The sequence below is a fragment of the Suncus etruscus genome, chromosome 10, assembly GCF_024139225.1.
Source record: "Suncus etruscus isolate mSunEtr1 chromosome 10, mSunEtr1.pri.cur, whole genome shotgun sequence".
NCBI lineage: Eukaryota > Metazoa > Chordata > Mammalia > Eulipotyphla > Soricidae > Suncus > Suncus etruscus.
The window spans coordinates 54,111,029-54,137,234 of record NC_064857.1 but is presented as its reverse complement, the minus strand read 5'-3'; the positions used below and the strand labels follow the sequence as shown (position 1 = coordinate 54,137,234).

The 26,206-nt window shown below is 43.7% G+C and overlaps 1 protein-coding gene across 3 annotated transcripts in view; it reads right to left on the bottom strand.

Annotated features, from left to right (window-relative positions):
* TRAK1 (trafficking kinesin protein 1) overlaps positions 1 to 26,206 on the bottom strand; it is a 119,121-nt gene that overhangs the window by 70,844 nt on the left and 22,071 nt on the right. For all 3 annotated transcript variants that reach the window (XM_049782394.1, XM_049782395.1, XM_049782396.1), the window contains exon 2: positions 15,732 to 15,926. The gene's annotated coding sequence lies outside the window, so the exon portion shown is untranslated. The remainder of the gene's footprint in view (positions 1 to 15,731; positions 15,927 to 26,206) is intronic.

Below are 26,206 nucleotides of genomic sequence, written 5' to 3'. Positions count from 1 at the left end.
AAAAACTCCACCAATAAACAAAACAAAATGAACAGTTAACAGATGCCTCAAAAATTAGCATGTTCAGCAGGTTCAGTTCATTGTTGGTCACAGGGGAATGCATCTATTATCTATTGGTTAAAAGAAAGGAACAGGAAGTGCAAACTTTGCAAATATCACAGAAAGTCAGATGAGAAAGAAAAGAAATCCCTAAGAAGCATAATTATTAGTACATTTATCTTGAAGTGCTCTGGATATGAATATTTTATGCATATTATATCGCCAGAACAATGGAAAATAATGAAAGATGGATGGACGGATGGATGGATGAATAGACGGATGGATGGACAGATAGGTGATGGATGGATGGATGGACAGATGGATGGATAGATGGATTAACAGGTGGATGGATGGATGGACAGATAGGCAGAAAGTGAAGGTCTAAAAGAATGAATGAATGATGGGACATATTCATTTAGTTATTAAGAGCACAGGCTACTGGAATCAGATGGCCTAACATCTGGTCAAGACTCCTTATTAGCAACCTCAGTGACCTTCTTAGACCTGTCTTATCTACTAAATGGCTGATTAAGATACCTGCCACATAGACAGGGAGAGGCTTTATTGATCGAAGCATGGCCAAGTATTTAGCACAGTTCCCGAGGACAAAGGGAGCTTGCAATAAATGTTAGTTGTGACCATTTCATCACTCTAGTTCTGTTAAAAAAAAAAAAAAAGCATGGGGCCAGAGCAGTGGCGCAGTGGTAGGGCATTTGCCTTGCATGCTACTGACCCAGGACGGACTGTGGTTTTATCCCTTGGTATCCCATATGGTCCCCCAAGCCAGGAGCGCATAGCCAGGGGTAAACCCTGAGTGTCACAGGGTTTGGTCCAGAAAAGCAAAAAAAAAAAAAAAAAAAAGAGCCAAAATGAGCCAGTATGAACAATTAGGAAGAGAGTGTTCTAGGTTATAATTAGGGAAATAAGGTAGAAATGCTATTCATTAGCTTTTTCCAGCATAACGAACTGCAAGCCACTGAAATCACAGGACCAAACAGGGGTGGTAGCCTAGGAGTGAGGGAACATTTCTAAGTAGGAATGCCCTCCTGAACACCACTTACATCAAGTCCAAACATGGCATATAACCAACGACTTTTTTAAAAAATGGAAAGAAAAAAAAGTGAGGGTATAAAACAACACAACACAAAGGACAATAGTAATCATGGGTGAATTGAAAACCAAATATTGACAATAAAACTTGCATTGTAGAGGCTTGTTGCTATATTCATTGGACTCCATCCACAGTTCTGAAGAGAAAGTTCTGAGATTCTGTCTTTAACTCTGCACTGTCCTCTAATACTCTAGCCTCTCTGGAGAGTCACAACTCTGCCTGGGCCTACGCTCTCTGCAGCTGAACAAATAAGGTCCTCAAACCTTGAGAGTCAGGGACAGGAAGATGTTCCAGAGCATTCCCAGAGAAGCCTTGCTGCCATCTCTTCACCCTGTACTGTTTAAGAAATGCTGACTGCACTTCAGCATTGGGAACCAAACTGCTAGTTTACCCCTAATCCTTGTTACCTGATTCTGCCCATTCATTGTACCCATGATAAAAAGCAGCCCAGAAAGGCCAGATGACAAAACACTTGGATATGACAACCACTAAAACCTTGTCCATCACACCAATAAAACATCAAAGAATGACTTACAAATGAAATTTGGCAGGGAAAAAATTAGGGCTATAGGAAGACTTTTTAAAAAATCACATTGGGAGGGGCCGGCGAGGTGGCGCTAGAGGTAAGGTGTCTGCCTTGCAAGCACTAGTCAAGGAAGGACTGAGGTTTGATCCCCTGGCGTCCAATATGGTTCCCCCAAGCCAGGGGCAATTTCTGAGTGCTTAGCCAGGAGTAACCCCTGAGCATCAAATGGGTGTGGCCCAAAAAAATACAAAAAAAATCACATTGGGAGCTCAATAACTATCTTGAGGTGCTGGAGCACATCTTTTCATACAGACACTTCAGGCTGCCGCCATCCCAGATGCCCAGATGGCTCTATTGGCCCGTAGGGTGAGTATGGCTCTGGGGTGAGTATCCCTGGGAGTGATTCCCAGATTTATGAGTGCAGTATGGAGACTCAAAACAAAACAAAGTGGGGGGGGGGGGGGAAGCCTCACATTGACAATGCCCAGAAGAATATAAAATCTTAAGAACAATATAAAATTGATCAAGAAAATAAAAGCTAAAGTGGACACAACAATGTGACTTCATGGAATTAGCAAGAAATTTTAGTCAAGGAAGTGGCCCATAGGGCTTTACCTGGACCCATCACCAGCAGACCAAGGGCTCCTTGGAGTATCATTCACTTCATACCTTAAAGAATGAAAAATTAAGATGGGCCAGCAACCTGGATGCAGGAACACCAAAAATGCTATAAAGTTCTGGGGTCAAAGTGCTAAGGTAAAGGAACAGGCCAAGAGACAAATCAAGTTATGACCCTCTGAACAAGGACATAAAATACACTTTATGATAGTTAGAAGGTACAAGGAGAGTCTATAAAGGCCATGAATACCAATGACTCATAAAAGGAAAAGGGGCAACCATGTGAACAAGGCAACCGATCTATAAAGAATGGAGAATATAATAGGGAAAAATGGTTTATCTATTTTAAGACACAGAGGAGGGTGGGTGTGCATGACTGTTCTGTTTCTGCCACTAATGCCTTTTATAAATCTGTATGAATAGTTCATATAGAAAACTAGTAGGCAATGATGGGGCAGGTAAAGAATAGGATGGTGGCCATGAACTATACCCAGGAGTTAGAAAAAGCAAGTCCTGCTCTCCTTTGCAGGCATTTAAGAGAACACAATAGGACCAAAGAGAGCTCAACAGGCTTTGCATGCCTGAGGACCAGTTTCTATTCAGGAACCATAGTCAAGCACTGCCAGGAACAACCCTTGAGCAATGCCAGAAGTAATCCCCAAACCAAATTAAATATATAATGAATAAAATATAAATGCTTTAAAGAATGTAATAAAACTTCCACGTCTCCACTTGGTTGTCAAGTGAGCATATGAACTGACATATATGCAACTGTATAAGACATATAACAATTGAAATTCTAGCCAGTTTAGATTTATTTAATGAACTGATGATGCAGTTATGAGCTTGCCCCTACCAAGAGTTTCAGGCATTATAGATCCTGCCTATGAAGACCTGTGTCACCTTCTCTGGGGTCCCTGCAGGTGATGGGCACAGGCTGGGTCCCAGTGTCTAGCTTTTCAGATGAACAACCAGGTGCATAGCAGTAAAAATAAGTCTCCTTGACCTTCTTCTCCCCCTTGACAGACCCAGCCCTACTGAAATAAGCTCCCAGTTCCCAGAGCACCACCCTCCAGAAAGTCTGGCCAGCCTGAACCTGACACTCCAGTGCAGCCAGCACCCTCCCTCCAAAAAAGAAGAGGAGGATTCCCCCAAGGTGGACATCCTGACTTTCTATTCCTGAGGGACCCTAAAAGCAGGTCTTCCTGCAACTTGCTGCAGAGAATTAACTAGCAGAAGGTTTCTACACTCTCTCTTGGAGCTGCCTTTAAAAAAAAAAAAAAAAAAAAAAAAAGCTTTGCCCCTGCCAGTCACTGAGCTCCTGTGGCAGAAGGCAGGCTGCTAAGGAACAGCTTGCTGTCAGCTACTCCCTCCTAGCGATCTCCACCTCATTTTAGGCACAGGAAAATCAGACACTCATCCCACCTCCAATGGAAAGGTGGGGACAGAACAAAGGCTGGTTTTAGGGGACATATCCCAGATCACGACCAGCAAACAGCAGTCCTCATCAAAACCACATATTCACAGAAGGATACAGTGTGCAGACATCCTATCAGCATTTCAATCCCTCAAAATGCAAAGATGGCACATGCTTCCAAACACTAACCAGAAGTTCCAAAGTCTCCCATTCTGCTCTTGTCATAACCCTGAGCCACTGTGGTCACAGCCCATCACCCAGGAGGAGTAGATGGGACACAAGCCGAGCTGGCATGTCAGTTTCCCACCTGAGTCTATTCCAGCTTTGTTCAACATGCTGGATTAATAGGAAGAGCAAAACTGTCAATCTGTACAGAATCACCTGCCAAACAATTTCTGTTCTTCAAAGGAAAAACATTCAACAAAAATCGGTTTGATAGCAAGAATGAAAGGTGGGAGGTGATAATGTAAAGCCACAGATCTTAGGGGTTAGATCTACCCCCCTCCCATGGCAGGATCTTACCAACTGGTAGTTGCCCTGAACACCAGACACTGTGCCTGGAGCTCCAGATGCATCTGGGTAGACTGGTATCCAGACTTTTGGCCAACTCCTAGTCAGAGCCTTCACCACACTCCCTAACTGATCTTTCCTTCATTCAATTCCAAGAAGCACATACCATGCCTCAGTGATTTATATGTGCCTATGTGCACACACATGGATACAACAATGTTTTCTCTTAGGTGACCATCTCACAAAATTATTGACTGGGCCAGAGATCTAGTACAGGTGGTAGAGCATCTGTCTTGTACATGGCCAATTTGATCCCTGGCACTCCATTTGGTCCTGTGGGCACTGTTTGAGTGCAGAGCCAGTAGTAAGCACTGAGCACTGCTAGGCATGACACAAAACCAACCAACTAAACAAAAAAACACCACCTACCCATCGCCAAATAAACCCCCACAAAACAGCACACTTGACTTCCCTCTCCAAAAAAGGCTGTGCTGTGTTTATTTAACTATTTATGGCACAGGTACATGATGTCTCTATTTGTTTTCTATAGAATTCTAATCAGATGAAGGCAATCTTTGGAAGGTGGAAAATACTAAAGCAGCCTTTATAATTGATAGAGCATTTTAATGCTTGTTTTTTTTTTTTAACCAGAAAAGAGAAAAACTTGACTTTTAATTTTTTCTAAATGTCCTATTGCATTTTCTCATGTAAAAGAAGCACTTTTTTGAGTTTTGTTTTTGTTGGGTGGAATTTTGAACTACCTCCAGCAGTTCTCATAGCTGACTCCAGACTCTGTGTTTAGGGATAACTGCTGGTGGTGCTTGGGGACCAGATGGGATGCTGGGAATTGAATTAGAGATTTTAACCCTTCACCAGTGCACATTTCCTGCCACTAATGTCCCCAGTTTCCCTCTCACCCACCCCACCCATCTGCCTCTAGAGCAGACAGATATTTTATTTCTCTCCCTCTCTCTCCCCCATCCCTCTCATTTTTGACACTGTAGTTTGCACTATTGTTAATGAAAGGATACCATGCATATCACTTTATCCCCTGTCAGCACCCAGCTTCATGTCCATAGTGATCAGTTCCAATTATCATCGCCAGAGTGGACTCTTCTCTACTCTAACTGCATTCACTGCTATTTGTGATAAGCTTCCTATCATGAACTGGTCCTCCTGACCCTCATCTCTGTTGTCTGCAGATACTATTACCATATTATCTTTTAATTTTCTTATATCCCACAAATGAGTTAAGTTATTCTATGTCCCTCTCCCTCTGACTCATTTCATTCAGCATAAAAATCTACATATCCATCCATGTATAAGCACATTTCATGACTTCATTTTTCCTAACAGCTGCATGGTATCCCATTGTATAGATACACCACAGTTTCTTTAGCCACTCATCTATTCTCGGTCACTTGGGTGTTTCCATATTCTGGCTATTGTAAATGGTGCTTGAAAAACTTAAGAATGTAGAGGACTTTACTAAATGGTGTTTTTAGGTTCCAAGGGAATATCCCAAGGAGTGGTATTGCTGGATCATTTGGAAATTCAAATTTTTTTTGAGGAGTATCCATATTGTTTTCCAAAGAGGCTGGACCAGTCTACATTCCCATCAGCAGTGAATGAGAGTCCCTTTCTCCCAGCACAGGTTGTTCTTGTTCTTTGTGATGATGTGTGCCAGTCTCTGTGCTGTGAGATGATATCTCACTTTTTGATTTGCACCTCCCTGATTTTTTTATCAGTATTTCTTCTTTAACAAAATGTCCATTTGTGAACTGGAAATGTTTTTCTCCCGATTTTTGTTGGGGGTTAGATGTTTTTTTTCTTGCTAAGTGCTATCAGTACCTTGTATATCTTAGATATTGACCCCTTATCTGATAAATATTGGGTAAGTAGTTCTCCCATTTTGTAGGTAGTCTTTGTATCCTAGTCACTGTTTCCTTTGAAGTGAAGAAGCTTAAAGAAGCACTTCTTAAGGACCTATTTAATGTCAGGCACCAGACTAAAAACTTTGGTCCATCTGAATATGAGGCAGCTTTGGCTCTGAACTTATAAAATATATTCAATTAATATGCAATCATTTAAATTTTAGCAATTTTAATCCATTAGAAGTTCTGGTTCTCACAACATCAATTTTTAAGGAGGAAGTTCTAGGAGATTCAAAACATAGAGAGTTAGATGAAGAGTTAAAAAGAAAATTTCCTACAATGATCACCTTGAAAACAATTTAATAGAGCTTTCATTTGAAAGGGCAAAGTACAATGCTTAAAGCTAAATGAAGGGTTCAGTAGTCCATCACTTGTCATGCATGAGTTTAATTCTTCACATTGAATAAAAAGCCCCCTCAAATGAAAGTGATATTAAACAAACAAAAATGATGAAAAAAACTTCATCAAGGCACTTTAAATATATAGTGTAAAAAGTTCTCAACATATGACAGAGAATCATAGAGTTTGCCAATTTGGGGCTGGAGAGATAGCACAAGGTATATTGCAAATCAGCCCCTGATGAGGTTGACTGATGGAGGATGAGGCCTTTCTCCTCCAGCTCGGACCACATGTCTGTTACCCTATTCAGCCGACAGTTCTGAGGTGAATGCGGCGAGAAGAAAGCGAACAGGCAGTTGGGCTTCCAAAGAAAACAGCTCTTTATTCCATGAAGAGGCCGAAGCCAAAAGGCCTAAGAATAGGCCCCAGGAAAAAAGCCCCTCACCTTCCACAGACCCTTGCTTTTATGCCCCAAAATCAGGTACCACCCTAGGGTGGGAGCAGAATGCCAGGTCACACCTTAGGGTAGGGCACAATCACCGATCAGGGTAGGGTCAGTAACATAATAATCCCATAAAAAGGTTTACATACACAACAGCAGTAAGGCATTTGTCTTGCATGCAGCCCATCCAGGAAGAGCAGTGATTTAAATCCCAGCATCCTATATGGTCCCCCATGCCTGCCAGGAGCAATTTCTTTTTTTGTTTTTTGTTTTTGGTCAGACCCGACAGCGCTCAGGTGTTACTCCTGGCTCTATGTTCAGAAATCACTCCTGGCAGGCTCAGAGGATCTTATAGGATGCCGGGATTCAAATAGCCATCCTTCTGTATGCAAGGCAAATGCCCTACCTCCATGCTATCTCTCCGGCCCAAGCATTTTCTGAGCACAGAGCCAGGAGTAACCCCTGAGTGCCACCAGGTATGACCCCCCCCCAAAAAAAAAGAATTTTTATGCCAATTTAAGAAAAATAAAATGGTGTTTCAAAGAGAGTCTATGATTTGCTCAAGATCACAGGTCTAATTCATTAAAGAAAACTTTGTGGGATGCAGGGAATCAACCAGATCCCTCCCAGGTCCACCGTATGCAAGGCAAATGCTCTACCACTGTGCAATCTCTCTGGCCCCCAGTGTTTTTATGAAAGATTTAAAAATTAAATGAAAAAATATTAGCATTCTAGAAAAAAAATTAACATGCTCACATAAACTTTAGACATTCATTAATGAACAACAAAGACAAGTACAAAGTAAGAAAAAGTAAGACACATTTAAGAGAGGTTCAGACCTCTCAGAGAGCAAATTTGGTTTTTCTAGGAACTGATAACATGACTGGATGTCTTGGAAATAAGAGAGCTTGGGTAAAGAAGTGAAGGCGATGGTCAGAGCTCACAGAATGGAACTATTTTTAACTCCTTACAGATTCCCAAGTCTTTCCAGACCTTGATAAGAAAGCAAAGATCCTGCTAGGAAGAGAAGAAGCTGGCATGGTAGAGCCGACATCAGGCATTGCTTCTCACAATCCATGCCTCACCAGGGATGGGCACTGCATCTAGATCTTGGCCATTTAAGATGAAAATATGGACAGTGTCTGCCTCCGAGAGCCTCTAGGAAGACTAAAAGTACCTAAAACTTAATATTTAGTGGCCACCTCTTTCATTCATCACTAACCACAATCACCAGCAAACCATCTAGCAGAAGTTAGAAATGAAGCTCCCAAGTAATTCTGAATCCAAACAATGAGGCATCCAATCACATGCAACTATGTACCACACATTCTCAGGGAGGAATACATCAGGGTGTTTATTAACCACATTAGGGTGTAACACCCTATCATTCACTCAATATTTAGTCATCAAGTTTCCTATCAATTTCCTATTAATTTCATGACTCAACGTAAGTTAATGAAGAGAAAGTCATTTCTGTTGCACTAATTTAAAGAAACTAAGCTAAGAAAAATTCAATTTGAAGAAACTTTTAAAAAGTGGCACGTTTCCAAGCCTAGTGTATCAATTTCTACAACTGCATATTCAGGAGGAATTCATAAACTGGCTAGAGAAATAGTTATATAGGATAAGATGCAATCACATGGTAGGGAATGAAAAAGTTCCAACAATCCATGGGCTGGAGCAAAGGACTCGAGCACATGCTTTGCATGTGGAAGCCCCACGTTCAATCCCCAGCATTGTATTATCCTCTACTCACTAGAGACAACTGACTGTTGTTGTGGCCCAAAAACCAAAAAAAAGTAAAAGAAAGAAAAGGAAAAAGTGTGACTGAGCCTAGATTTCTAATAATGAACAGGTAACTAGATATAAATAATGAGAAATTAAAATTAAATAACAGTGAAAGCTCCATTTTTCAACCACTTTAATCCATGAAGAAATGGTCAAAATATGGCATTAAGTTAAAAACAATTACGTTTCCATATGTGTAATGCATTTGTCAGAGGAAAAAATTATAGTGACATCTCACTAAATGTGAGTAGTGGTTGATAAGTTAGTCATCTTCTTGCTTTCCTTTTCTAACTTAATTAAAATCAGCATATTTGCATCACCCCCAAAATACTATTTTTAAAAACCTAACCCTATTTAAAGACTATGTTCATTGAAAGAACAAGTACTAAGAGATGTAAAGCACAACTTTCAACTCAAAAAATAGAAAAAGCGAACAGTCTTCCAATGCCACATCAACACAGCACTTTTCCTGAGGCTCCAATAAAGAAAACTGAAGTACAGAGTCCCCCCTACTACCCTGTGATCATACAGTAATTAATAGGTTCCCAAACCCCATTCCAGTTCAAGGCAGAAGAGGATAAAGGCAGATTCAAGAATGGATATGATGGGGGCCGGAGAAATAGCACAGTTGAAGGGCATTTGCCTTGCACATGGACCATTCCCAACATCCCATATGGTCCACCGAGTCTGCCAGGAGCTATTTCTGAGTGCCGAGCCAGGAATAACCCCTGAGCGCTGCTGCTGGGTGTGTCCCTCCAAACCCCCCCGCCACACACACACACACACACAAGAATGGAAACGATGGACAGGAAGGCCTTAAGGAAGTAGGTAGGTGAGGTGAAGCGTGTGGAGTGTGCTGGAGATACCATCAACAAAGGGAGGTGACAAAGAAGAGACACACACATACACACCCTCATCGAGGTAGACAAGTGACCAGTGTCCACAGTAAATCAGGAGAAAGAGAGGAAAAGCCTTACCAAGAACTAAAAGTCCCAGCAGAAGAGCTAATTAAGGCTTTTGGTGTTTGAGCATCACTTCCTTTGTACTTTGGATTAGAAAACCATGCAGTTACTATGATGTTTAAATAAAAACATGTATTTAAAAAATAAAAAAAAAGAAAGCCATGCATACACTAAGGAGGTTCTTTATATGCAATAAGGCATATGCTACTGTCCTCTCTGCTCCCTGGTCCTACTACATGACCTTGAACTCTGACAAGAGGCCACTGTTTCTCCAGTCAGCAGACCATATACTTGGGTGATTGGACAGCTGGGTTCCAAAGAACTGAGTCCTTTGCCTCCCAATAGTCATTTATGTTTATCCCAAATTCTGCAAGTGTTTGTTTTGCCTATTTTAAGTAATGACCTGATTATATCTGTCAGTGTATAAACACTGCCAACAGAACAAGAACTGATTCAAAGAAAGTCAAGTGATAATAACTAAGATGTAGTGAAGGATCAAAAGAATACTTAAGGAGGGGGAAATTCTACAGAGGTTAAGGCCTGTTATATACCTGAGTGGGGTTCAATCTTCAGCACCATATATGGCTACCTGACATTGGCTGGTGCAGTTCTGGAGACCCCTGAGCACCATTAGGCATGACTCTGAAGACTTCTAAGTGCTCTTGGGATGTCCCTGGTGGCTCCTGGCACCACAGAGCAGTAACACACCCTCAGGTTCTCACATTGAACTGTTGCTCATGTTGGCAAAAAATCACCAGGAGAGACCTCTTGGGTCTACTGAGCACTAATTGGGACATTCAAAGAATAAAAGTAATAATAACAAGTATCTGTAAAAAAAAGTTTTACAAAAAATAAACAGGAATTAGAATCATTCTAAAGGAGTCCCTAAGAGACATGTTTGACGTGTTCAGTGTGGCTGAAAGAAGGCTGGAGGTGGCTAGAATGATGTGGGTAGCAGAGGGAGTCAAGAGCAGGTCAAGGAGTCTTTGAAGCCCTATATTTTAGCCTAAGAGCATTGAGAAGCAAGGCAGCAGTGTTAGTCAACTGAATCTCCACACAAAACATCAGCCAAGCTACAGAGATGTACAAGATGACAAAGATGAAAATGTGGTTTTTGGGTCACACCCAGCAACGCTCAGGGGTTACTCCCGATTCTACACTCAGAAATCGCTACTGGCAGTCTTGGGGAACCATGTGGGAAATGTCAAATGTCTTACCTCCATGCTATCTCTTCGGCCCCTCAAATTAAATTCTTTTTTTGGGGGGGAGGGCCACACCCCAGTGGTGCTCAGGGGTTACTCCTAGCTATCTGCTCAGAAATAGCTCCTGGCAGGCACGGGGAACCATATGGGACACTGGGATTTGAACCAACCACCTTAGGTCCTGAATCGGCTGCTTGCAAGGCAAACACCGCTGTGCTATCTCTCTGGCCCCTCAAATTAAATTCTTAAAAAAAAAAAAAAAACTAAAATGGCACAGGGTACTGGTTTAATATGCAGGTTTCCAGACCAGAGTTCCAGCCAACTCTGCAGGCAGAGAGCACAGCGCCCTCGCCCAACCCAGTGCAAAGTCCCTGGTTATGTCACGAAAGAAAATCAACAAAGCAGCCATGAAATGTTTTTACTTCTTTAGTCAGAATACTTTAGCTAGAACTCAAAACAAGATGACATAAGATTATAGGTGAGTAACAGTGTTCAACAAACAAGCACTGGCATATATTTAGTGAATACATACGTTTCATCAATGGTAAGAACAAATAGTGGAAGGATGTTTTCAAACTCATATTTCCTTCCTGGCCTTCTCTTCTCCTTAAAAGAAAGACAGTTCCAAGAAACTCAAAGGTGGAAGGGATCTGCAACTCATATGCACTTGAGACAGATTTTTCTTCTCCACCAAAATTCGTGAACCCCAAAGTGGCACAAAGCACTCCTGACAGGAGGAACCAGAAGGAGTAGTAGCCACTTCCATATCAATCTTGGTGTTTAAAGTCTTCCATGGAAGCAAAGGGCGAGAAAATGCATCCTACGTTTAGTCATCTCTACCTGTGTCAGGGTGGTGAGCCAAAACATGGTGGAGAAGAAATAAACTTTGTCTGGAGAATGTGTTGCCTTCCATGTTAAATTTTACATGACAGTGACCTCAAGTGGAAAAATTAGTGAATGTTAAACATGTTGAACATGTAGTTTATGAATGAACTACTAACATTTTGAAGCTGAAGGTCTTCCTTTTCCTCTGATTAGCAAGTGAGTTTTATTCTTAAAGCAAAAATACCATTTGACTCCTCAGAGAGTTTATGACTGCCAGGTCAGATAACAGGTTAAAAATTCATTCCGGGGCTGGAGCAATAGCACAGTGGTAGGGCATTTGCCCTGCACGTGGCTGACCTGGGATGGGCCTGGGTTCGATCCCTGGCATCCCATATGGTCCCTTGAGCCTTCCAGGGGTAATTTCTGAGCACAGAGCCAGGAGTATCCTCTGAGCACCACTGGGTGTGGCCCAAAAAACAAAACAAAACAAAATTCATCCCAGCCCAACCTGAGGAGGTATGACTTTGGCCAAGTCCCTGAACTTCTCTGAGTCTCAACATCCTTCTATGCAGAATTAGGACAGACAGCAAGATTTCTGAATTCATGATTTCTGAGCATGAAATAAGCTTCCTGAGAGTATTAAAAGTTGTATCTGGGGGCCAGAGCGGTGGCACAAGTGGTAAGGCATCTAATTGCCTGCGCTAGCCTAGGATGGACCCCAGTTCGATCTCCCCGCATCCCAAATGGTCCCCCAAGCCAGGAGCAATTTCTGAGCCAGAAGTAACCCCTGAGCATCACCAGGTGTGGCCCCAAAACAAAACAAAAATGTTGTATCTGGGGCCCAAGAGGTAACACAATGGGTAAGGTGTTCAAGTAGCTGGCCTGCGTTCAGTGAGTTCAGTCCCCAAACCAGACTTGGTGCCCTAGAAGAGACCCTTACCCATAGAGCCAGAATTAGCTCTTAGTACTGCCAGGTGTGACCTCAACCCAAACCCCCAAACAACAACAACAACAACAACAACGACAAAAACACCTGACTATGTAGTAAGTGCCAAAGGTTGACTATTCTTTCTTCCTGTTAGGTGATAATTCTGGCTAAATTTGTTTTGCTTTATAGGTCCTTTGTATTTTCTCTGCTCCTCAAACTCAGATGGTCCATCTGACTGGGAAACATCAAAATCTCTGAAAAGGTCATTCCTACCACCTAGTAAAGGTAGACACCTAAAGCTTTTTATTGGGGGGGGGGGTGCCAGGAATCATCCCCAGGGATTTCCACATGTAAAGCAAGTGCTCTATACCACATTCCCAACCCACCTGAGGTTTTCTTCTTTTCTCAAAAAGTCAGAGTAAGAAGCCAGATTAAGGGGCAAAACTGTTTCCCCAGCCTCAGGAGGCATGGGGGAGGGCATCTGCCCAGTGCAGGTGAAGATCCTCTCTCTCCTTTGTGGGCAGCAGATCATAAAACCTCAGGGTTCATAAAATGTTGACCTTGACCACACCCTCCTGAGAACCATTGCTCTCAGCAGAAGAGAAAATAAATGGACTGACAATGAGACCTGGGTTACAGTGTTTTTTCACACAGCCACACCAGTGAGTCAAGCTTCTCCCAGGTGAACACTATCAACAAACCAAACAGAACCTGACTGAGGCCAGAGTGCACAGAACAGGGCTAAGGCCTGGAATGCCCCACTGCCCCACCTCCCTACTTATGCCAGCCTAGCTGGCAGTCTCCCTCATCAGAGCAGCCAGAGGCTTTTCTGACTACCAATGTGGTTTTCAATCCATTCAATCCAGGGGGTCTTTCAAGTAACTGCTCCCCTATTCCATAACATGAGTTCTATTGACAGTCACTGGCCCAGTAATATCCTGTGTTTTATTTCCTATAAACTTATACAACAAAATACTACGTCTCAGTTAAAATCAATGAAAAGAAAGATACTCTTTCCCCACTCCACATTTCTCTCTCTGTATATCCTTTTCTTTTTTTTTTTTTTTTTTTTTTTTTGGTTTTTGGGCCACACCCGGTGGCATCAGGGGTTACTCCTGGCTATCTGCTCAGAAATAGCTCCTGGCAGGCACGGGGGACCATATGGGATGCTGGGATACAAACCAACCACCTTAGGTCCTGGGTCAGCTGCTTGCAAGGCAAACACCACTGTGCTATCTCTCTGGCCCCTCTGTAGATCCTTTTGAGGTCCCAAGACTCCTGTTTGAAAACCTTGTTCTGGAGCAGCATTTCCAACCAGGGGCATAGAGTTCCCTATGGGTCCCTACCCTATCCCAAAGACAGGCCAAAATTACATCTGATCAAGTATACTAAGGTGCTACAATTAAGTTCAGAGTTAACACCTAAAAAACCTCCTTCCTCTTTTCCTCCCTTCCTCCCTTCTTTTTTCTCCCTCCTTCCTTCCCTCCTTCTCTGTCTCTCTCTGTCTCTCTCTGTGTCTGTCTGTCTGTCTGTCTGTCTGTCTGTCTCTCTCTCTCTCTCTCTCTCTCTCTCTCTCTCTCTCTCTCTCTCTCTCTCTCTGTCTCTCTTTCCAATACCCAGCAATGCTCAGGGTTTACTCCTGGTTTTATGCTCAGGGATCATTCTGGCATTGTAGAGCTATGTGAGATGCTGGGGATCAAATCCTGGTTGGCCATGAACAAGGCAAACACCCAACTTGCTGCATTATCATTCTGGCCCAACACCTACTTTTCTTATTTATATTTTTTCTTTTCTTTTTGGTTTTAGGGCCACACCCAGCAGCACTCAGTGGTTACTTCTGGCTCTGCACTCAAAAATCACTCCTGGCCCATATGGAATGCTAGAAATCAAACTCGGGTCTGAACCAGGTCGATTGCATGCAAGGCAAATGCCCTACCATTGTGCTATAGCTCTAGCCCCTATTTTTATTTTTTATTTTTAAAGTACCCAAGTTTAAATCAAGGCCCTCACACATCAAGGCCCTCACACATCCAGAGCGTAAGTTCTACCGCTGAGTTACACCCTTGCCCCCAGTACACTTACTTTTCCCTAAGAATAGACATCACCAAGAAAACCCAGAATTAATGTAAGACTTGGATACAACCATGTTCTGAGAGATTTCAGAATCTCTGACCTGTGTTTACTCATGGTCTTTAGTTTAGTTTTGCTTACCATACCAAGTGGTGCTCAGGGATTACTCTAGTTCTACATTTGAGAATCACTCCTGGCTGCCTCATATGGGGTACAGGGAACTGATCTTGGCTCAGCCCATGTGCAAGGCAAATGCCATCCCTGCTGCATTACTGCTTTAGTCCCAGGGTCTCCAATTTCATTTAAATGTGAATTATCCACTGCCCACCCAGTACATTATTACCCACTCCCTTACATATATAATTAAGAGCAAAGTAAAAAAAAATTAGCCACACTGCCTATTCAAAGTTATTATTAGAAAGAATTTTAGAGGGTAAAGGCTCTCTCAAGGAAGAGGAAGTGGTAAACAGGGATTTCTATACACATATTCCTGCCCTAAAGTATGCTGTGAAACAGTATAAAGGAACCAGACATGAAATGAACAAATTCTTTATTGTATTCTCTGTGTACAATGCCACAGCTCCTTGGGTTGGTTGGTTAGATGCCACAAGTATACAAAACATCTTGTCTGTATGGTACCAGACTCTTCAGAAGTCTTGTGCATATCCCACTATATCCTACAAATACCATGCAGCCTACAGGTTCCTAAGGTTTCAGTGCAGACCTATTCTTCTCTATGAGGGTTGCTAAAGATTTATGTGGTCCATTTGGTAAAGAGAAAATATTTTCAATTCTTCTGAACAGTTCTGAGAAAATGAGTTCAGATAAAAATACAATTATCGCCCACAACACTGAGATTAGTATTCAAGATACTTAAATGTGGAAGCTTTGGCAGTATTCACTACTTGACTTCATCACCCTGGCCAGACAACTTGGTAGCCAGAAACAGCATTTTACAGAGCCTGGAGCACCAGTCAACATGATGAGGAACCTTGTTTCATCAAAGGGGAAACTACTTACGAAAGTATTTCAGTGTCTCTTCAATTTGCTCGGTGGTGAGGTCTATGTTGGCATCTGGAGAAATGAGGGGTGTATGGAGCCAGTCGTCGTGGTCATAACCGTAGATGGTGTCGGCTCTTAGCTTATAATGGGGCAGCTGTTCCTCCAGCAGGCTAATGATCTCAACTTCCGGAAGATCAGTGCTGTTGCACACGTCTAGAGGGAGCAAGACAGAGTTGTGAGTTCCCAGCACTAGGTATGACCTGTGACTGTCTGTTAATTCACCTCAAAGCATGCAGCAGGCACCTTTTGGTTACTTACACACCTCACAGAGAGAACAAATATATCCCAGGTCTTCTCTACTGTAAATTCTACTCTCAGAATCCTGCTCTATACTGCCAAGTCCTGTCCAAATAATTCTGTGTTATCCGTCCATTTTGTGTGAAGACAAAATTCTTGTGCTTTCACTCTCTTTGCAACCCTTTCTCCAGCTTTTCTCTCCAAAGATATTTAAGCCAACCTAAGTCTAGTTCTACCAGTATGCTTAACTTTTGCTGCTTTTCTGGTCTTCCCCTACACAGGGCTTTCTATTTGTTAGATTCTCTGGCCACACTTCCTGTCATCTATTTGAGCAGCTACACATGCCTGAGACAGAAAGATAGCACAATTGCTATGCTCCTGCCTCATCAACCTTTGACTCTTAAGGGGCTTCTAACCATTAATCCAAACAGATGACCCTCCATTAAAGCATGTGTATACCAACTTTCCTAGATATACCAGCATTTTTAACCACTAGAATTCATCTACTTTCCTATTTCTACAGTCAGAGGGAATTTTGTGCAAACTTCACCTACAGCATATAGAGTTCTGTTTTCTGGTCATTTTAGATAACAGCTTATTCCTCATCTAATGCCTATAAATCAGTCCATACAAAGGCTATTCAAGCAGACCTTTTTTTTTTTTTTTTTTTTTTGGGTCACACCCAGCAGTGCTCAGGGGTTATTCCTGGCTCCAGGCTCAGAAATTGCTCCTGGCAGGCATGGGGGACCATATGGGACGCCGGGATTCGAACCGATGACCTCCTGCATGAAAGGCAAACGCTTTACCTCCATGCTATCTCTCCGGCCCCTCAAGCAGACCTTTTAATAAGATTCTAAATACAACTTCTCTACCCCAGGAAGAATAAATTAAGTCAATACTAATGGTTAAATACTGACCTACCAACTAATTCTCACATGGTTCTCTGTATCAGCCCACTTTACAGCAAGCAGTTAGTACCTATGATAGCAAATAGTCAGTGTGAAACAGTGGCCTTTGTCAATCCTAAATAAACCAGAGGACCCATAGAATACAGATGAAGAGGCAGGAGCCTTGATCTTGCATTCTATAAAGAAACCTTCAGGGCCCGGAGAGATAGCACAGCGGCGTTTGCCTTGCAAGCAGCCGATCCAGGACCAAAGGTGGTTGGTTCGAATCCCGGTGTCCCATATGGTCCCCCCGTGCCTGCCAGGAGCTATTTCTGAGCAGACAGCCAGGAGTAACCCCTGAGCACTGCCGGGTGTGGCCCAAAAACAAACAAACAAAAAAAAAAAACCAAAAAAAAAAAAAAAAAAAAAAAAAAGAAACCTTCAACAGAGGAAAAAAAATCCAATAACTATGGATCCAACACAATGGGACCATATTCAGAAGGCAGTTACAGCATGGTCTACCTGAAAACAGGAAGTAGGGCAAGCAACTGAACCAAGGTGAAGAGCAGAGAATGTGACTCAACCCCAAATGCCTTTCCAAGGTAGAAAAGGAGAAAAACACTCCCAACATAAAAATAAATAAATAAACAACTGCACAGGGAAGTGTAGATCAGGAGGCTGTACTAAATCATGGAAGGCGGTGTCAGATGAAAAATGAGAGGCCCAAACTTGACAAAGAGAAATGGCTGGTGCCAGACATGGAAGCAAGTCCTAGGAGCTAGCTCCATGCTAGGAGGAGTAGAGAGCATTGGCAGGACCTGGGCCAGGGAGTCCCTGGAGAAAGAACCCAAGTAGGCAGAGCAGGGAGAGCAGCAACTTTATTCCACTATTTCCAAACACAGGCCAACAGGCAGCAGTCTAGTGATCCCAAGACCTCTCACACCCTGGTGTACACCCAGCTTTATATAGCTGGTCTAAAGATTTCTGAAAAAGAAGAAAAATTGCTTAAAAAGTGTGTGAGGTTGGTGTAACTTCTTCATTGAAATGGTCAAAAATATGGAGGCTGAACTTGCTAAGAAAGGCTACTTGCATATTAGTCCAGAAAAACCAGTGACAAGAGAGACTTTGGGGAACCAAATCCTATCTTCTTTGTATTTAAAAAGCAAGTCTCACACCAGGGGGAAAAGGAAGCAGAAGTCACCAATTGCCACCCTTGGCCTCAGAGCCCAATGAAAGTACCTATCACTTTTCCCAACCCTTAAACACTACCCCATCTCACTAAATTCACAATGCAAAACTTACATAAAGAGCATTTCCATTCTGGAACAGAGCACTAAGGAAAGAGTTAGAAGCAGACAGTGAATTCCACTTGGTCTTTTGGGGTTTGGAGGAACATTCAGTATTCTCTGAGGGGAGAAAACATACCAGCTGGAGCACATGACATTGCAGCGGATCAATAGATCCAGAGTCCAGAGCTGCTCAGCCACTGCGTGAAGAGCTACAAAGAACACAAGTTATGTATGTTTTCCCCATGCCAAGAAAAAGCCAACAGCACCGCCTCCCAACAGAAGGTGCCTCACATTTCTTTTCAACTCCCACTAACAAAAATATGTCAGTGAGAGGGTCAAGACAGCTTCGTTACAAAGCCAAGATGTCTTCTCACACTCAAACTGGCAGCAAGTTCCTCTACGGCTTCTCTGAGAGAGAGGCCTCATGGCCACAAAACCTTCTGACTAAAGTGGTTTCTCTTGGCTAAGGTAGTGTCAGCCTATCCCCTGGAACAGGCAGGGTACCAACACATTCCTACATGATGCACCCATAGGACATGCTGGAATCTTTTGGTATTGCCATGACTTGATGGTAAAGAATAAGACAAAGGGCTTAAAAGAAAAATCCTTTCCATCTGGCAGCTGCTCAGATGCTGAGACCTGACCTGTCCTTCCACGTTTCTGGGAGTGAAGGTCAGCCTATTTACAGTGTGGGTCCTGACTGCCAAGAGATATCGTTTTCCTTAGAGACTAACATGGCCAAGAAGATAAAGCATCAAAAGGCCTGGCTGTTATAAAAAGCCTTAAAATGCTCTCTGTTTGATTTTTCCCAATCATAGAAATATCAGCAAATTGTCAGGTGCCTGAAAGGCCTGGAAAATTTAGGTGTGTCATATTATAGTCTGCATGGAGAGCTCTCCTTGATCTTGGCTGTACAGTCCTGTAAAGACTTTCTACACAAAGAAACTTCACTTCACCGAGAAGAGAGTCATGGTTGAAAGTTGGGTATATGCAGTCTTGGAGAAGTCCCCAAGAATGCTTTCCCCATACCTCATCCCAGGCCAGGGACCTGCCAAGTATTGTCTGACCTTCCTGGTGACTTACATAATATTTACTGTTTTATAGCTGAGGAAGCAGAGATTGCTAGAGGCTGTGGAATATCTTGTTGGTCAGGTCCCTCGGCTAGAGAAGTGGCAGGTCTGGTGTGAGATGTCTCCAGTGTCTGACCAAGAGCTGTACCCATGTCCCCAGTGAGTGAACTATAAGTGTGGGGACTTCCCAGAATGTTTCCACCAGAAGTTTTTGTTCTGACCAGGCAGAGGATAGCCTCAGACTGCCAAGGTTTCGACTGAACATACTGACTAAGCAGGGAGGTATTCTAGAACCCAAAAAGCAGAGGCAGAAACTATGGGTACTGGTACAAAACCAACAAGGGTGATCAGTCTGAGAACTGCCCTGGCCCCTCCTCTTGGAACTTAATTCAAGTGCATGGTGAGACAGAGCCTGGCTGGTCCAACTTGGGGAAGGGACCCTTTTATTGTCAAAGTCACCTTTACTCCACAGCTCCAATACACTATTATCTATAACAGTCTATTCTTTAAGTGGGTATCGACCTCCTGATTGAACTGAGGCCTGTGGCTTCTGTCACTCTCAAAAGGCCACAGGCAACTCACCCTTCCTCTCAGTACCCCCTTCCTAGTTTCTACAATAGCCCACAATTGAGGCTGTGTTGCCACAGATACATTTTATGAATGTGCACAGGCACATTTTAAAATCACAGCCTTATCCTAATTTCTTTTTTTTTTTAATTTTTAATTTTTGGTTTTTTTGGGGGCCATACCGGTGGTGCTCAGGAGTTACTCTTGCCTATCTGCTCAGAAATAGCTCCTGGCAGGCAAGGGGGACCATATGCGATGCCAGGATTTGAACCAACCACCTTAGGTCCTGCGTCAGCTGCTTACAAGGCAAACGCCATTGTGCTATCTCTCCGCCCCCCTAATTTCTAAACTTTCTAACCTCTTCAAAAGTATTCATGATTTAATCCATATCCATATGGGTTTCTGCTGCCCCATATCCAGTTTCTGCTGCATTTTCTTGGGCAGGGTACTCCCAAGCAGTACCTGGGTCTGATAATGCTTAATTAACTGGGTGAGACAATTAAATACTAGGATTCAAGAGCTACTTTGGATACTCCAGTCCTGGGACCATCATGGCTATATCCAGTGCTCCCTAGGGGACTCTAGGTCTATACTCAAAGGAGCTTGGGAGTGACCAAGACCCATAGTGCCCAGGAGTGGCATATGTGCCAGAGATCAAACCAGGATCCCATGCATTCAAGTTGATAACATAAGCCCCAATGTGTGATTGGGCAGGTGGTTGGTCATTCGGCCAGTAACTACACATACCTGGTGCCCTTGTGGGTGATAGGATCATGTATACAGTGAACAGGATGTGAACAGAACTTGCAGCTCCCATCCTTGAATTCTTTCTACTTGCCAAATGGCAAGTTTTGAAGCTATCTTCATCTCTCCAATCAATCACAACACCTAGGGTATGGCCAGAGCAATCTTGGGTGCCTGGGCTATTCTAGTAGAAAGTGTACTCAATCCAGGGAGGGAGTACCTTACTGGAGCCACTATATCTCAGTCAGCTAAATCAGTCCAATCAATATGCAAACAGCTTTTCTCAACAAGTTCAGCTCCTATTATTTTTTCCCCAATACCCTTTCAATGAAGAAATCACACCAACCTCTTACTACCTTCTAAACTTTTCTTTTTGCACATATCTTTATGCCAACTGTGTAGCTACCTAGAATGCCCTTCCTTGCCCAGCAAACTCCATCCGAAAATATCAAATGTCCTAGTCTATTTACAACTTCCCTTGACCTCTCTCTCCTCTGGCTGTGTACATCTGGTCCAGTGATTCTTTCACTACAATGTCAGAAGCCTTTTCTGCAGCCTCTTCTCTGTTAACTGAACAGCCACTTTTGTATCTGATCCAGCCCTCAGCACCTTGCTGGGCAGCAGTGTCTGTGGTGTGGTCCAGGCAAAACCAGAATTAACAGAGGTACAGATTTCAGCACAGGGATGTGGTGCCACCTAGTGTCCAGGAGCACAAGGGGCACACAGTGAAGAAAGGCACACTTGGGCTGGGAAGGGAGGGCCACTCTGGGCCGGGGGCCCTTGTAACAAGCAGAGAACTTTGCTAAAATCAGGGAGCCCTGAGAAGTAACCATTTAAGGCTTGCATAGAGACAATATGACCATAGAATTTTAACCCTGGGAAACTAAGTCTAACTTATCTGAAGTTCCCGTTATCTGCACATTCTCACCCACCCGCGATGAGCCCTGTTATCTAGGTATTCCTGCCTGTTCAATGTATCTATGCTATATCTGCATGCATATGTGCAGAATCATGCCCAGCAAAAAGTATTTAAGCTGGGCCTTGTGCTTCAATAAAGAGAATTGGAATTGGAATTGGAATCCTTCTCCCAGTCTTTTCTGTCTCTGTATCTGTTATTTGCTCTGTGTGTGTCTGTCTTTGTCTGTCTGTCTCTGTGTCTACTATTTGTTCTGTGTGCACATACACTCCCTCCGAGAAGAGTAACCCACATTTTGACTGGTGTCCCCCTGAGGTCGGGGCACCCACAATTCTGTAGCTCACTGGCTCCATGCCCATCACTGTCTAGCCACCACCATGTTGGCTGGACAACATAGAGAGTCTTTTACCTTTTTAAATCTCTAAATCCTACCAAGATCAGCTCCAAGGCCTGGGGTCTTGCTGAGCATGGGGACTTCCTAAGGAGCCCAGAAGATGAACAGGCAGCTGGGCTGAGTGTGTGCACAAAGAAGGCTCTAAAACTCTTGGTCAGTGTGCTACGTCCACTTTAAGCCTCACTTGGGCTAAACCCTTGTCCCCTGAGAGGGGCTAGAAGAAGACTCCTTCCTGCAGTATGCAGATGATGTGCAGCTTCGTGGAACCTGCCAGGCACCCTGCAAGGCTTTGTTCTACAGCAGAGAAATGACTCGGAATGAGTTCTTATTGTTAAAAAATAAGAGTCTCGGATCCAGATCGGTGGCACAAGCATTAAGGCATCTGCTTTGCCCACACTAGCCTAGGACAGAGCGTGGTTCGATCCCCCGGTGTCATATATGGTCCCCCAAGCCAGGAGCAATTTCTGAGTGCATAGCCAGGAGTAACCCTGAGCATCACAGGGTGTGGCCCAAAGACCAAAAAAAGAAAAAAAATCAGAGTCTCTCCTCAAAAATAGACATACCCCCACCTTATGTCTGAATTCAGCACAGGAAGACTACCCAGCTGCCCTCTCTGCATCAAGCATTACTCAGAGGGACTGACCCTCAGTGACACCATCTTTCTCCACAGATTCCTAAGAGACTCTCATTTTACAGGGCCCTCTGCCCTCCTACCCTGTCTCCTAAGCCAAAGAAGAGATGATGTCACACAATATCTCTTTAATGTTGAACTCGGTCTGGTTTCAGATGGAGGAAGAAGATTCCTGAAGGTGGATGTGGTTTTGCAAAGAACAAACAATCATCCCTGGGATTCATTAAACCATAGGCAGCAGCCAGACTCTGTCTCTCTCCCTGAAACCTCTACACATTTTTCTTCGAATATGCTTTTTCAATCACCATTATAAAGACCCCTAAACCCAACCAGGGAGTAAAACAGTTTGAGGGGGGTCAAGTCTATCAACTAGTTGAATAAACCCAGTTTATCCAAGATCATCCTTGTCTCTCAAGTAAAGGTTTTCAAGAGGCAAACATCTGAACTCATGTTGGTAACAGCTCATGGTGGGGAGAGGAGGGGAGGGGAGGGACTGCTTTTGCACACCAGAGCTGGGAGCTCAGGCCAAGGGCACAGAGAACTGCATAGGTGCAGGACAGCTGAGTACAGAAAAGCTGTCATAGAAGAAAGTGTCTCAAACACCCATCCTGAAGACCTGAGCAAACAGTGAGAGTGGGTGCGGGAGAGTGGGAGATGAAAGAAAAGGAAGAGGAGAGAAACAGCCATTGAGAAGCAAACTTCCTGGGCCCAGAGAAAAGCGAGTGTGACAAGTCAGTGCCATCACTGCCACCTGCTGGAAGGTTTGAGAGACCTGGACCAGAAAACTCAAGCCTAGACCCAGCTCCTTCACAACTCATCCCCACAAATGCCATGAAGTCCCAGCTTCCTGGATCCTGACTCAGTTTCTCCAACTGTAGAACACTGGCAAGGCATCGGGTTGCAGATCTCTTGCTTCCCTCCTGAAATGATGCTGAGTGATGAGACCAAGAGTTCTGTGGAGGGGAAGGGGAGCTGCCACTCAGTGGTTCCTGATGCATTTCTACATAAGGCCCAGATGTTGAACTACTAGACACTGATGCAGAATCATAGAGATACACACACAAACATACCATCTGTCCACTTGGCTTCTTGTATTCCCATCCTTGGGTCCAGTGACAGATGACATTCAAGTTCCCAGAAAAGGTATATGTTTGTCAAAATAGTCCCATTACAAGAGTCTATCTTCTGCAGTGCTATTTACAATAGCCAGAATCTAGAAACAACTCAGATGCCCAACAATAGATGAGAGGCTAAAGAAACTGTGGTACATCTATATAATAGAATACTATGCAGCTGTTAGAAAAAACAAAGTCATGAAATTTGCTTATACATGGATGGATGTGGAGTCTATAATGTTGAGTGAAATAAGTCAGAGGGAGAGAAATAAGCACAGAATAGTCTCACTCATATGTGGGATTTAAGAAAAATAAAAGACATTAATGTAATAATACCCAGAGACAATAGAGATGAGCGCTGGAAGAACCAACCCATGATATGAAGCTTACCACAAAGATTGGTGAGTGCAGTTAGAGAAATAACTACACTAACAACTTTCATGACAATGCTAATGAGTGCGAGAAATAGAATGCCTGTCTCAAAGGCAGGCAGGGATTGGGGGAGGAGAGAGATGGGGGTATTGGTGCTGTGAAGGTTGCACTGATGAAGAAGGTTGTTCTTTTTTATAACTGAAACTGAACTACAAACATGCTTGTAATCGTATTAAATATTAACTATTTTTAAAGCCTATCTTTCTTCTATGAGTTCCTCACTGTCTGAACCCCACTGCATTTCTTTACCCACCAAGTTTTTCCACTTGATCCTGAGGCAATGGGTGCGGAGAGGGATCCTGATCTTGGCTGAAGGCAATGAACCTGTAATCATGTGGGCGATGACTCAAACCCACAGGATGCTTTAAGGCCTCACAAGACTAGAAGCCTTGAACCTTGAACCTTTTGCAAACCACGCTGCAATTTCCACTTGCTTATTTTTGTGGTGTTGGGAACCATAAGCACACAAGGTTGCTACTGGGCCACACCTGTGGCCTGCAAACCATTCCTTTCTCTCACAGTCAGAAAAATGAATGCGCCTCACAACTCACAAAGGACACAATGGTGCCGAGGACCCATGAGACACTGAATCTAACAGGCGTCCTTCTAGAAACTCCCCTCTTCGCTCAGAGTGGAAGTCCCGCTCCACTCACACAGTGAACACAGTATGGACAGGTAATCTCTCTGCTCACAGAATGGACACAGACTATACAGACTTACCTAAGCATTGTCAGCGAAACCCAGTGATAGTCAATCTCTAAAGTGATAAGGCTCTTCACTTCATCTGACAGGAGGGGACACAGGACTCAAGGCAAAAGATGGCACAGAGACCTGAGAGGGTGCCTGGCCCCATACTCCACTTGTAATCCCTTACTCCACAGAGTGGGTGCTGAGGTGGCCATGCTGCCCCTTCTCTGGTGTCATCCCCAGATCCTGCCCTGCAGGGTCAGTGAACATTGTAGGCTGGTACGTAGGGCACTAGGGAAATCTCTAACCAGATTCCACCTCGTCTCTTGGACCAGCACGCAGGTTGGGACCAGGGTGAGGGATGTACTTTCCGGGCAAGGAGATTCCATTGCCAGGCATGAAGAGGTCATGCCACTTGGCTCGAAAAAGCCAATCAGGGAAGGGACCCCAAAACCCTGGGTACTCTCCTCGCTAATTCAGATCTGACTCACTCTTCTAATCTGAGTCCCCCAAGAAAGTCTTTTTCCTGTCTCTAGTTTGTAGGCACTTCAGCAGGATGTGGAGGCACCCTAAGAAGAACACTAGGTGCAAGTGTTGTAGCAGAAGTCCTATTCATCCCAGAGCCAGGCTTCTCCCTCAGGGGTTTCTGAATCCCTTCTGAGGTTCCACCTTGACTCCCTCTTCTAGTGTTGGGATACAGAAACTTTCTTTAACATCAAGTAGCCCAGAAAATTCTCACACATAAGTGTTGATAGCACACCCCCTGTGATACGAATGAGCTAAATTGACAACCTGAAAACACACCAACAACCCACTCCCTAAATCAGACATGTGGAAGCTTTCTAGGAGTCTGCTCGCCTGTGCCTGCTTCCCACATGGCCATCTTCTCTCTGCTTTCACACAAGGTTCCTCATCATAACCAAGAGAGTGAGCACAAGGGGAAACTGAGGCCTTGTAGGTCTCCTGACTGCACAGTGGGGAGTTCTCTCAATGGCATTGACCTCATCTGTCCCCCAGAAGCAATTCTTTCTAAGAAAAAGGACAACTACACCAGTCCACACAAACGAGGGGTCTGGCACTGATCTCACACCTGCACACCTGTACGTTGGCAGCTGATCCTGTGGAACGCCACCACTTCCATCTGAGCAGAATCTCTAACTAGCCCACAGAACAATCTGGCACAGGGAATGTGCAGCCTTCCTGAATACACCAACTTGTTGAGCCATGAGAAGGAGCAGGAGGCAGGAAAAGCAAAGAAGGGCTCCTGGTACGGAAGCCCTGAAATGTCCAAATAAAATCCAGGCTTGTTTATATGTCTTTTTAGAAACAGTGACTCCAGAAAGGTTGCAGAGACATGCACAAATACAAGTGATACTATGCTGCAGGTCAATCTGATTTTCAGAGGAAAACACAAGCTAGTGCTGAACTAACACTTGTTCTAAAAGAAAAAACAACGTATAAAGT